General features: G+C 39.0%; 1 long non-coding RNA gene across 2 annotated transcripts; it reads left to right on the plus strand.

The window, feature by feature from the left end:
- The first annotated feature begins 243 nt into the window (after nucleotides 1-243).
- LOC146761682 (uncharacterized) lies at nucleotides 244-8011 on the plus strand. 2 transcript variants are annotated; one of them, XR_014942427.1, is made up of 2 exons: nucleotides 244-2997; nucleotides 6120-8011. It is a non-coding gene; the product is annotated as an uncharacterized LOC146761682 (long non-coding RNA). The 2 variants fall into 2 exon arrangements; XR_014942428.1 differs by lacking the exon at nucleotides 244-2997 and adding an exon at nucleotides 4850-4897.
- The last annotated feature ends 1667 nt before the right edge of the window (nucleotides 8012-9678 follow it).

Here is a 9678-nt window from a genome sequence, read left to right on the forward strand (position 1 = left end):
TTTTGTGGGATATGATGTGAATATTAAGTGTCAGACAATCTGAACATCAGGCTGCCAGGCCTTCTGGGCAAAACACATTGCTATTCAGCAGGATGTGTCATTGCAGGCAGGTTGTACCTCACAGTTAACACTTGCTGTGGGGTACCTGTTACCAGTTGCACTCTCACAACGTTCAGCTGTGTACAGCGTGGTGCATTTTTTCCAGGGATTATCTTCTGGGGGAGGTAATGTGCTGAAAGGAAAGGTGAACATTTACAGGCCATGGTTTGGAAGAGAAATATGTTACCTTATACCTTTTGTGTACTGCCAACTTGTGTGTGCAGCATGACAATAGAATGTTTTGGGTTGGAAGGGATTATTATGGTCACCTAGTTTCAAACACTTGCTATAGGCAGGGACACCTCCCTCTAGACCAGATTGATCAAAGCCCCATCCAGCATGGTCTTCAATGCCTCCAGGGAGGGAGCATCCACAGTCTCCCTGTGAACACAATCTGTTCCAGTGTCTCACTACCCTCACAGTATAGAAGTTATTCCTAATATCTAGTCTTAATCTACCCTCTGCCAGTTTAAAAACATTTCCCCTCATCCTGTCACTAACTGCCCTTCTAAAAGGTCTCTCCCCAGCTTTCCTGTAGGCCAGTTCCTTATTCAGTGAGTGGTCCATCCACCAAATCCATTTTTCTCCAATTTGGCAATCAAGATGTCATGCGGGACAGTGACAACAACTTTGCACAAGTCTAGATAGATGATGTCAGTTGCTCTTCCTTTATCACTGACACTATAATTCCATCGTAAGAGGCACCAGGTTTGTCAGGAATTACTTGCCCTTGGTGAAGGCATGCTGGTTACCATCAGTCATCTCGTCTTTATTTTCCATGTGCCCATGTAAGGCCTTCAGGATAATTTGCTCCATGATCTTGCCAGGCAGAGAAGTGACACTGACTGATCTGTAGTTCTCTGGATCTTCTTTTTTCCCCTGTTGAAGATGGGGGTTTGTTTCCCCTTTTCCAAATAGGGGGATCTTTGCCAGATTGCCATGACTTTAAACATGATGGATAGTGGCATGGCAACTTCATCCACTATTTTCCTCAGAACCTATGGATGGATCTCATCAGGTCCCATGGATTTATGCATCTTCAGATTCTTTAGCCTCTCCACTTCAGCATTCTTTCTGCAAAATCAACTCTTGGATCTTGTCCATGTTCCAGGGAAGTCTGTGTGACAGCATTCTGCAAAGAACAAATATAGTGGGAGCAATGACAGAGGACAAAGAGAGAAAGAGCCCAGAAGAAACTCAGATTTCAACAATGAATATCCCTTATGAAAGTAATTTTCAGTGAGAAGTACGCATGACCATGTATAACTCACCAAGAAGACAATAAATAACTATAAAACCATACATATAAATTGTGTGGACAGAAAAAGGGTAATCGCAAGATTTGTGCAGAAGTTAGATCACGACTGTCCAACATCCCACAGCCCAGAGTATGTGTGAGCCAGGGTAATTTGTGCAGGCTCTGATCACCCAAGTTTCCAAAAGACATTACTGTGAAGTACTGGCATCATGAGTAGTGGTGGTGATGGGTTTATGGTTGGACTAGATGACCTTGGTGGTCTTTTCCTGCCTCTGTAATTCTATGATTCTAAGATTCTATGATGATTCTATAATTCTATGATGTTCTGGGACAGACTTGGCACAGGTTTACTGTTCTTGCTCATCATCGATTCAAAGCATTTGGCAGGAAACACAGTGAGTCACTAAGCTTGCTGCTGTGCAATATTTATGCTGGCACAATTACACTCAGTGGTTTTTATTTTGTTTGTTTTGGTTTGTTTTTTTATTTTATTTTTTTGTAACTACTGTACCTTTACAAAAAGTCTCCTCCCTGTACCAAATACAAACCCAAATGCATGGTACACCAAATGTGATGAAAGCTGAGGATTGGAAAGTGGTGCCTTAAGAGGAATGAGAAAGGTCTGTCAAGCAGTGGAGACTGTTCCCTCAGGACAGTTTTCTGTTGCAACATAGATTTATCTCTCGCTCCAGATGCGTCTCTGTGCAGAACATGACATGCCTCTGGTGTGCACAATGCTTGTTTAGCTGGGTGCAAACTATCCCCAAGGTGCAGTTAGAGTTTGAGGAGGAGGAAATGTGGTTGAAAGCCTGAAGGCATTAGACATAGAGTGCAGATCCCTTGGTGTTACATAGAAAGGAGAATTCTCTGTGGAGATGATCTACCAGTTTCCATAAAACAAGGCAATTTCCTCTTGAAAACCTCAGTAATTCTAGCAAATTCTAGTAAAACCGAAACTTTTCTAGTTAACTTGTCTTCAGAACAAAAAATAAAAATAAAAATAAAAATAAAAATAAATGTATTTGTTACTTACCATAAATCAAAATGTTTCTTTCTAAACAAGTCAAATGTATTATATATGTACAATAAGCCATTACCATTCATTTCCTAATTAGCACACTGATTTATTGAGGTATAAAAGCTATAAAAAATCGCAACAATTTTTTCTCCAAATTTTACACTTCTACTCTTCACCTGAGACCAGAATAAGTGAAATGCTGATGTTCTGCTGCTGATCCAGATTTGTCGCTTGTTTTATCTACAGACTCAAATATTGGTTTGATCACAGAAAAAGATCACTGGAAACTCATAAAATAGAATAATCCCAAAACATTTGTGTCTCTAACAAGACTGGTTTTTATCAGAAATAGTGCAGCCAGAAGGAGTAGGGGCATGATTGCCTCTCTGCACTCAGCCCTGCTGAGGCCACACCTCGAATGCTGTGTTCAGTTTTGGCCTCACTACAAGAAAGACATTGAGGCTCTGGAGTGTGCCCAGAGAAAGGCAGCAAACCTGTGAGGGCTCTGGAGCACAAATCTTATGAGACTGAGTGAACTGGGATTGTTCAGTCATAGAAGACAAGACTCAGGGGAGACCTGAAAGGAGGTTGTGGTGAGGTGGGAGTCGGCTTCTTCTCCCAGGTAAGTAGTGATGGGCCTAGAGGGAAGGGCTGCAAGTTTTGCCAGGGAAGATTCAGGTTGGATGTCAGGACAAACTTCTCCAGAAGGGAGGCCAGGTGCTGAAATGCTGCTCAGGAAGGAGGTGGAGTCAATATCCTTGGAGGTGTTCAAGAATCTTTTAGGTGCGGTACTAAGGGAAATATTTAAGTGAGGAAGTACTGATGGTAGATGAATGGATGAACTGGATGATCTTTGTGATCTTGTCCAGCCTTGGTGATTCTAAAATTGTATAACAAGACAATTTAAACTCAGTTTGTTTTCAATGAGGTTATATCTAGATTTAATTTGTTTACTACTAATTAGATAATTAATTCCTTTTAAAACATTTGGATGAAAAAGATATTCCATAGCTTAAACAAGTTATAACCTTCTAACTCCTGCAGTCCTCAATTGTTCTAGGTGGTTTTATTGGAAACAAAAAACTCCTTCACTTGGAGTCTTCTACTTTCTCTTAAATGAGATTTCTCAGGTACCTTACTAGATAGAAGAGCACTTGCTTTGCTAACCCCTACCATCTACCCCTCTTAAAACTAATTTTAACATAAGCAGGGTACACTTATTGTAACAGACATAAACTGTGTTCTGTCTGTATAAACTATGTGAAAATAATTTCATAAATCTTTAGGGAAAAATATGGCACTTTTAAACAGATGAAAATGCAAATAGCTCCTTTGGACATGATTTTAATACAATCTGGTCTGTTACGCAAGTTAAAAAATGAAAAAATGAGTACATAGCAATTTGGTTGTAATAACTGTGCAGACAAAGCCAGGAGGTGCAGAGGCAGGAGTGATGTTCATGATCCATCCACCACAGAGGAAATTCTAAGTGAGGTCCTAAGGTGAACTTAGGAGAACTTCAAGTATCCATTTCATGTTACCACCTGCTATTTGTAGTATGAGACTATTCTGTATTCTGATAGCCTGCATGCTATTTGTGCATGGGAAGATAGCCACTGCACCAAAAAGCATCTCAAATAGAAAGAACATAGCATTATTTCTTCAAATATATTCAAAAAGCCATCATCTTAGTCTGGAGCAGAGGAGATTTGTCTTGTAACCTAACCAGAACATTAAATTTAACTGCAAATATCTTCAGGTCCTTGCTGAATTATGAAATTCACTCAGCTATAGTCAGTATGTGAATGTCTGTTGTTTGCCCAAGTGAAAATGTGGATCAGAACAATGAGCATTCTTATTAGTAAACAAATCCTGTGTGTATCTAAAATGTCTCAAATGTCTTCATCTTTACTTCAGGTTAAGATCTAATAGTAAAAAGCACAAGCTGTCATGATTGGTATTGTGGAAATGTTAGAGGGTCAACTTGGGACAACTGTAGAAGGCAAAAGATAATTGTTGCCCAGTTCATTTTATGTCTCATTTACTGTATGAATGCATTATGATGAAAGCTCACTCTTTACATCCAAGAAATAAGAGTATTTTATATGGACAATTAACTGGACTGTGTGTTATCTGCTAAAAATCAAATAACCTTGGAGGTGAATATGCTAACTTCCACAAGAGAAGTGGCAACAGCTGAAGTGTGTTTCCTTTACATGGACTCACTGTCATAAAACATACTTTTTTCAGTACATTAGTTGACTTCATTATAGTATTCTTGATAGTATACTGTGATTACACTGCAGGATCCACAAATGGTTCAGCAGCAGGGTTATGGAGTACTAAATTATGAAGGACACAGTGTTAAATCTATCAAAAGATAAAGGAGTAAAAATATCCTTTTATTATAAATTAACAATGAGATGTTAAACATTAACTCTGCCTAGAAAAGCAAATCAGGCAGACTGGGAGACATATTAAACAGATTTGGCCCACTTTTATGCAGCCCTGAGATACGGCAGGTCAGTATGTCTTCTATGCTTGATAGGGAGTCTGGATAACAAATGCAAATGAAGAAAATGCTAAATTAGCAGTAGAATTGAAAGCCGGATTTTATTTAATGTGGTTCAAGACAGATAATACTATTTATAAATGTACAAATGTAACATGTTGTTTAATTTCCATTTCCAGTATCAGGTACTGATCAGAGGTGTACTGTCAGCATCAGTTATCAATTCAAAACAAGATAAAATAGTTCTTTCTGTCACTCTGCAAATACAGGATTGAGCACATGGACAGATCCATTCTTGTCAGGGAAGTACTCAACTGCTCTAGACTGATAGTATTCATCAGATACTGATGAAGCAGGTATAGCGTAAAACAGCCTGATCCAGAAAAGTGAAGTCTATCTGGGAAGCAATTATTTTTTGTTGTGATCATTCTTAATTATTATTTCCTTTTTATTACAAGAGACACAAAGGTCAGAGAATTCTAGAGAGATTCCCGCCTGATTGACAACAAATTGCTTAATATTTGGGGTAAAGTTGTTATGTATATTTTGTTCAAGACACGCTGCTTTTGAGAGTTAATCTACATTTGCAGTGTTATCAACAGTTGCCAAGCCATCCAACAGACTGTAGCTTTTGATAGATTGTTTCCAAATCTAAATTTTAACTATGGGTAACAAATTTCCTGTGATGGCATTTCTCACTCCATTATCTCGCCATTTTATTGTGTGAAGAATTATATGAACAGAAACAATCATACATTTTTTTAAAAAATATGCTATAATAACTTCACCCACACATATAATTAAACCTCACTTTATAGAAATAGATAATTTGCCTTTTCTGAGTAGATCACATTTTTTCCCAGGGGAAAATATGTTCCTATAGATTTATATAATAGTTTCTAAATTAACTCAGCCATTTTGAAGCCCATAGTATTGAGATTCTCAGGATAACATTTTTAACAGCAAGTTACCAGTATACTAGTAAGAGTACAAACAGTATAGCAAGCTTCATTTAAAAAAAAATTAAATGCTGTTCTTCCAAGATAATATTTGAAATCTCTGGGGAATCTATTACCAGACCTGTTCATGGCATGATTTCTTTGGGTATTGGAAAAGTTCTAGCATAATACTCACCTTGTTTTTAATGGACTTGAAAAAGGCTCCAGAAAGCTTTCAAAAAATAAATTCAGACTTTGAATTGACTAGTTCATTTACCTCTTCTTCACCAACAGGTACTCCTGAGGATTAAGCATGGTATGAGCCAGAAATGTGCTCTCACAGCCCAGAAAGCCAACCGTATCCTGAGCTTCATCAAAAGAAGCTTGGCCAACATGGTGAGGGAGATGATCCTGCCCCTCTGCTCTGCACTGGTGAGACCTCACCTGTTGTTCTGTGTCCAGATGTGGAATCCTCAGTATAGAAGAGATATGGATCTATTAGAATGTGTGCAGAGGAAGGCCACGAAAATGATTCAAAGGATGGAAAACCTCCCCTACAAGGACAGGCTGAGAAAGCTGGGGCGGTTCAACCTGGAGAAGAGAAGGCTCCAAGGAGACCTGAATGAGGCCTTTCAATATCTAAAGGGAGGCTATAAGAAGGAAGGGGAAAAACTCTTTAGCAGGGTCTGTGATGACAGGACAAGGGGGAATGGTTCTAAACTGAAAGAATGGAGATTCAGATTGGGCATAAGTAAAAAGATTTTTACACTAAGTTTGGTGAGGCCCTGGAATAGCTTGCCCAGAGATGTGATGAATGTGTCCCATCCCTGGAAACATTCAAGGTCAGATTGGACAGGGCTCTGAGAATCTGACTGAGATGTAGTTGTCTCTGTTCATAGGGGAGTTGGCCTACATGGCCTTTAAAGTTCCCCTCCAGCTCAAAAGATTCTATGATTATCCAGATATATGTACACACATATCATTGTTGAGTTGCATATCTGAAGTCCTGGAATGCTTCTAATTCAAGAGCAATTTATGTAAATTTAAGCCTTGCTGAGGTGACTTACTTTGATTACATTAGTTTTGCTGTCACATTTATACTTATACCTTATTAAAATAATATCACGATAGAGTTCAAATCAAGATAGTTGACATTGAAGTTACATAGTCAAACAGCAGAAAGAACTGCCCTATCAAGCAAAAAGGAAAATTAGGAAACATTTCTGAAACAAGAAAGGTTACTTACTTTCAGAAAAGTATTTCAATCAACTGAAATCAACCCAGAAAATAGAAAAGGTAATTTTCATGTTGAAGTTGCTTTTGAACTAGAACTTGTGGAGGAAAAATATCAATATCAGCATCCCTGAAACAGTAACTTTGGGGAGCCTGTGGCTTGGTTTGTACAGGCTCAGTATTAATGGATTAGGATCTCAAACTGAGAGTTTTAACCTTCCAGTTTTACTGTGTACAAGAATCAGAGGAGAAGCAGTTTACACAGGCAAAAGCCTTTTATTTAAATGTTCATCAAGTGAAGGGTATTGCAGGACAGGGAAGAAACTGGGGGTGTTAGGGATTCAATTTTTTTCCTCAGCTTTTCAATGAGAAAACTTCTTAAGGATCCCAGCAAATACACTTAGGAAACAGTTATCAGCCTCTAGAAATAATGTCAGAAGGCATTTTAAAAAAATAGAATCATATAATATTCCCAGTGCTCTCTTTAGCTTAGAGGCTTTCTAAGCAAGAAGAGAATTGCAAAGGCAAAAGTAAATTGACACTGCGCTAGGAAATCAGCAAACCAGCAGCTCTGTTCTCCACACTAGTGGAAAGAGATGTGGAAGTAACACTTGTTTTTCTGCTGTTTGTGCGGTGAACCGAGAGATTGACTCCATCTAGCACTGCTGGCATGCAAGGAGCTTCAATTCTTGCTGGACTGAAGTGGTTCTTTGAATATTTCTGAATAAACTTCAGTTCATGCCAATGAGTAATATGTTATGCAGAGATGCTCTGTTGGGAGTTTCTTGTATTTTCATTTTGGGGGAAGGGTGAAGGATTAAATCTCTATGGAAGATACTGTAACTAATTCTCACACATATTTGCATATGCACTGAATAAGCAAAAATCCCTTCTCACAGAGAAGAAATTGGATTGTAAGAGACACCTAATAAAATTACATGTGATTATTGAAATCTTGAGTATTTAATTACATTTTTTTTAACCCCTGGACTCTCAGACTCCCCACTGAAGCTATAATCAAACTGTGTCTCTACTAGGGAAAAAAACCACAGCAGTCACAACTAAATAAATAAATAAATAAATAAATAAATAAATAAATGAATGCAGCAAAGTGTAGAATTTTATACAAGAAATGCAAACTTGAAAATACTTGAGGTTGCTATAAAAAGAGAGAAATACCTTTCAAAGTCAGGATGAGTGAACGCTTTAATTCTTTCTTTGCTGCAATGCATTTTATTCATTCATGCATTCTTGTTACATTTTGTTCTGGCACCATGTGAGCATCAGAGCTGTGAGAGGTGCATGTTAACATTACAGACTCAACCAGGCTATGCCACCTCTGCCTGCTGCAGGTAGCTGGGCTCAGATTCACTAGAAATTCTGGGGTGTGGACTCAAGACACCATTTCAGTTTACAGGCAGATGCCATTCATGCTCTGGGGATACTGAAGCAGGAGGAGAAGGCACACACTTCTTTGTTCTTTCCTAAAGTGGGAAAGAGGTAAGTGTACTTACAGAAGGTGTAGCACCTGCAAGAGAAAAGGAACAATTTTCCCACACTGAGAGAGCTGGAGGGCACAAAAGAGCCTCAGGAATGTGATCAGAAGGCAGAGTAGACATCAAATAGACCATTAGGCAGCCTAAATGGGAATTCCCATAACATAATCAAAGAATTGACTTGTAGAATTCTTTCTTTTGGAAAAGACGTCCAAGACCATCAAGGCCAGTAAAAAATCACAGTACATTCATATCATTCAAACTCTTGGGTAGAAAATCTCTTCAATTACTCAGCTACTGATTGGCTTCAGAAAATTCTTTTCAGATTGGATAGGGATATTGAAAACAATAAGAAGGGATTCTACAGATCTGTAGGTGAGAAGAGACTCTGCGTACAGCTGGAGTGCTGCATCCAAGTCTGGGAAACCGAACTGAGGAAATATGTGGAACTACTGGAGACTCAAGTCCAGAGAAAGGCCATGAAGATGATCCAAGAACTGGAGCATCTCTCCTACAGAGATAAGCTGAAAGAACTGGTCTTGTTCAGCCTAGAAAAAGGAGACTGTGGGGAGACCTCTTTGCAGCCTTCCAATATTTAAAAGGAGTTTATGAACATAAGGGAAATGAACTTTTTGCAAGGGTAGATAGAGATGGGAGAAGGGGGAATGCTTTTAAACTAAATGATGGGAGATTAAGATTTGATCTCAGGGAATTTTTTACAGAGGGAGTGGTGAGGTGTTGGAACAGGTAGCCCAGAGAGGTTGTGGTGGATGCCCCATCCCTGGAGATGTTTAAGGACAGTTTGGATGGGGCACTGGGTATTCTGATGTAGTACTTGACTTAGCGTCTGGCAGCCCTCACTGTGGCAGGGTTGGTAACTGGACACCCTTGGAGTCCCTTCAAATACAAGCCATTCTATGATTCTATGGTTCCCATTATTAAGATATTCTCTGCCACTGTGTAAGCTACAGTGATACACAAAAAAAGGAAGTGGAGAGGATGTCAATCCCACCTCAAAGTTATCTTCAGCAGAAACAGGCTTTCTGGGTACCCCTTTGCTCCATTCTTAAACCATAAAGACAGCCAAGACCAATCAGCCCAACCTTCAGCCCAGCCCAGTCTCC

The sequence above is a fragment of the Coturnix japonica genome, chromosome 2, assembly GCF_054131305.1.
Source record: "Coturnix japonica strain WE chromosome 2, WE-NBRP24, whole genome shotgun sequence".
Taxonomy (NCBI): domain Eukaryota; kingdom Metazoa; phylum Chordata; class Aves; order Galliformes; family Phasianidae; genus Coturnix; species Coturnix japonica.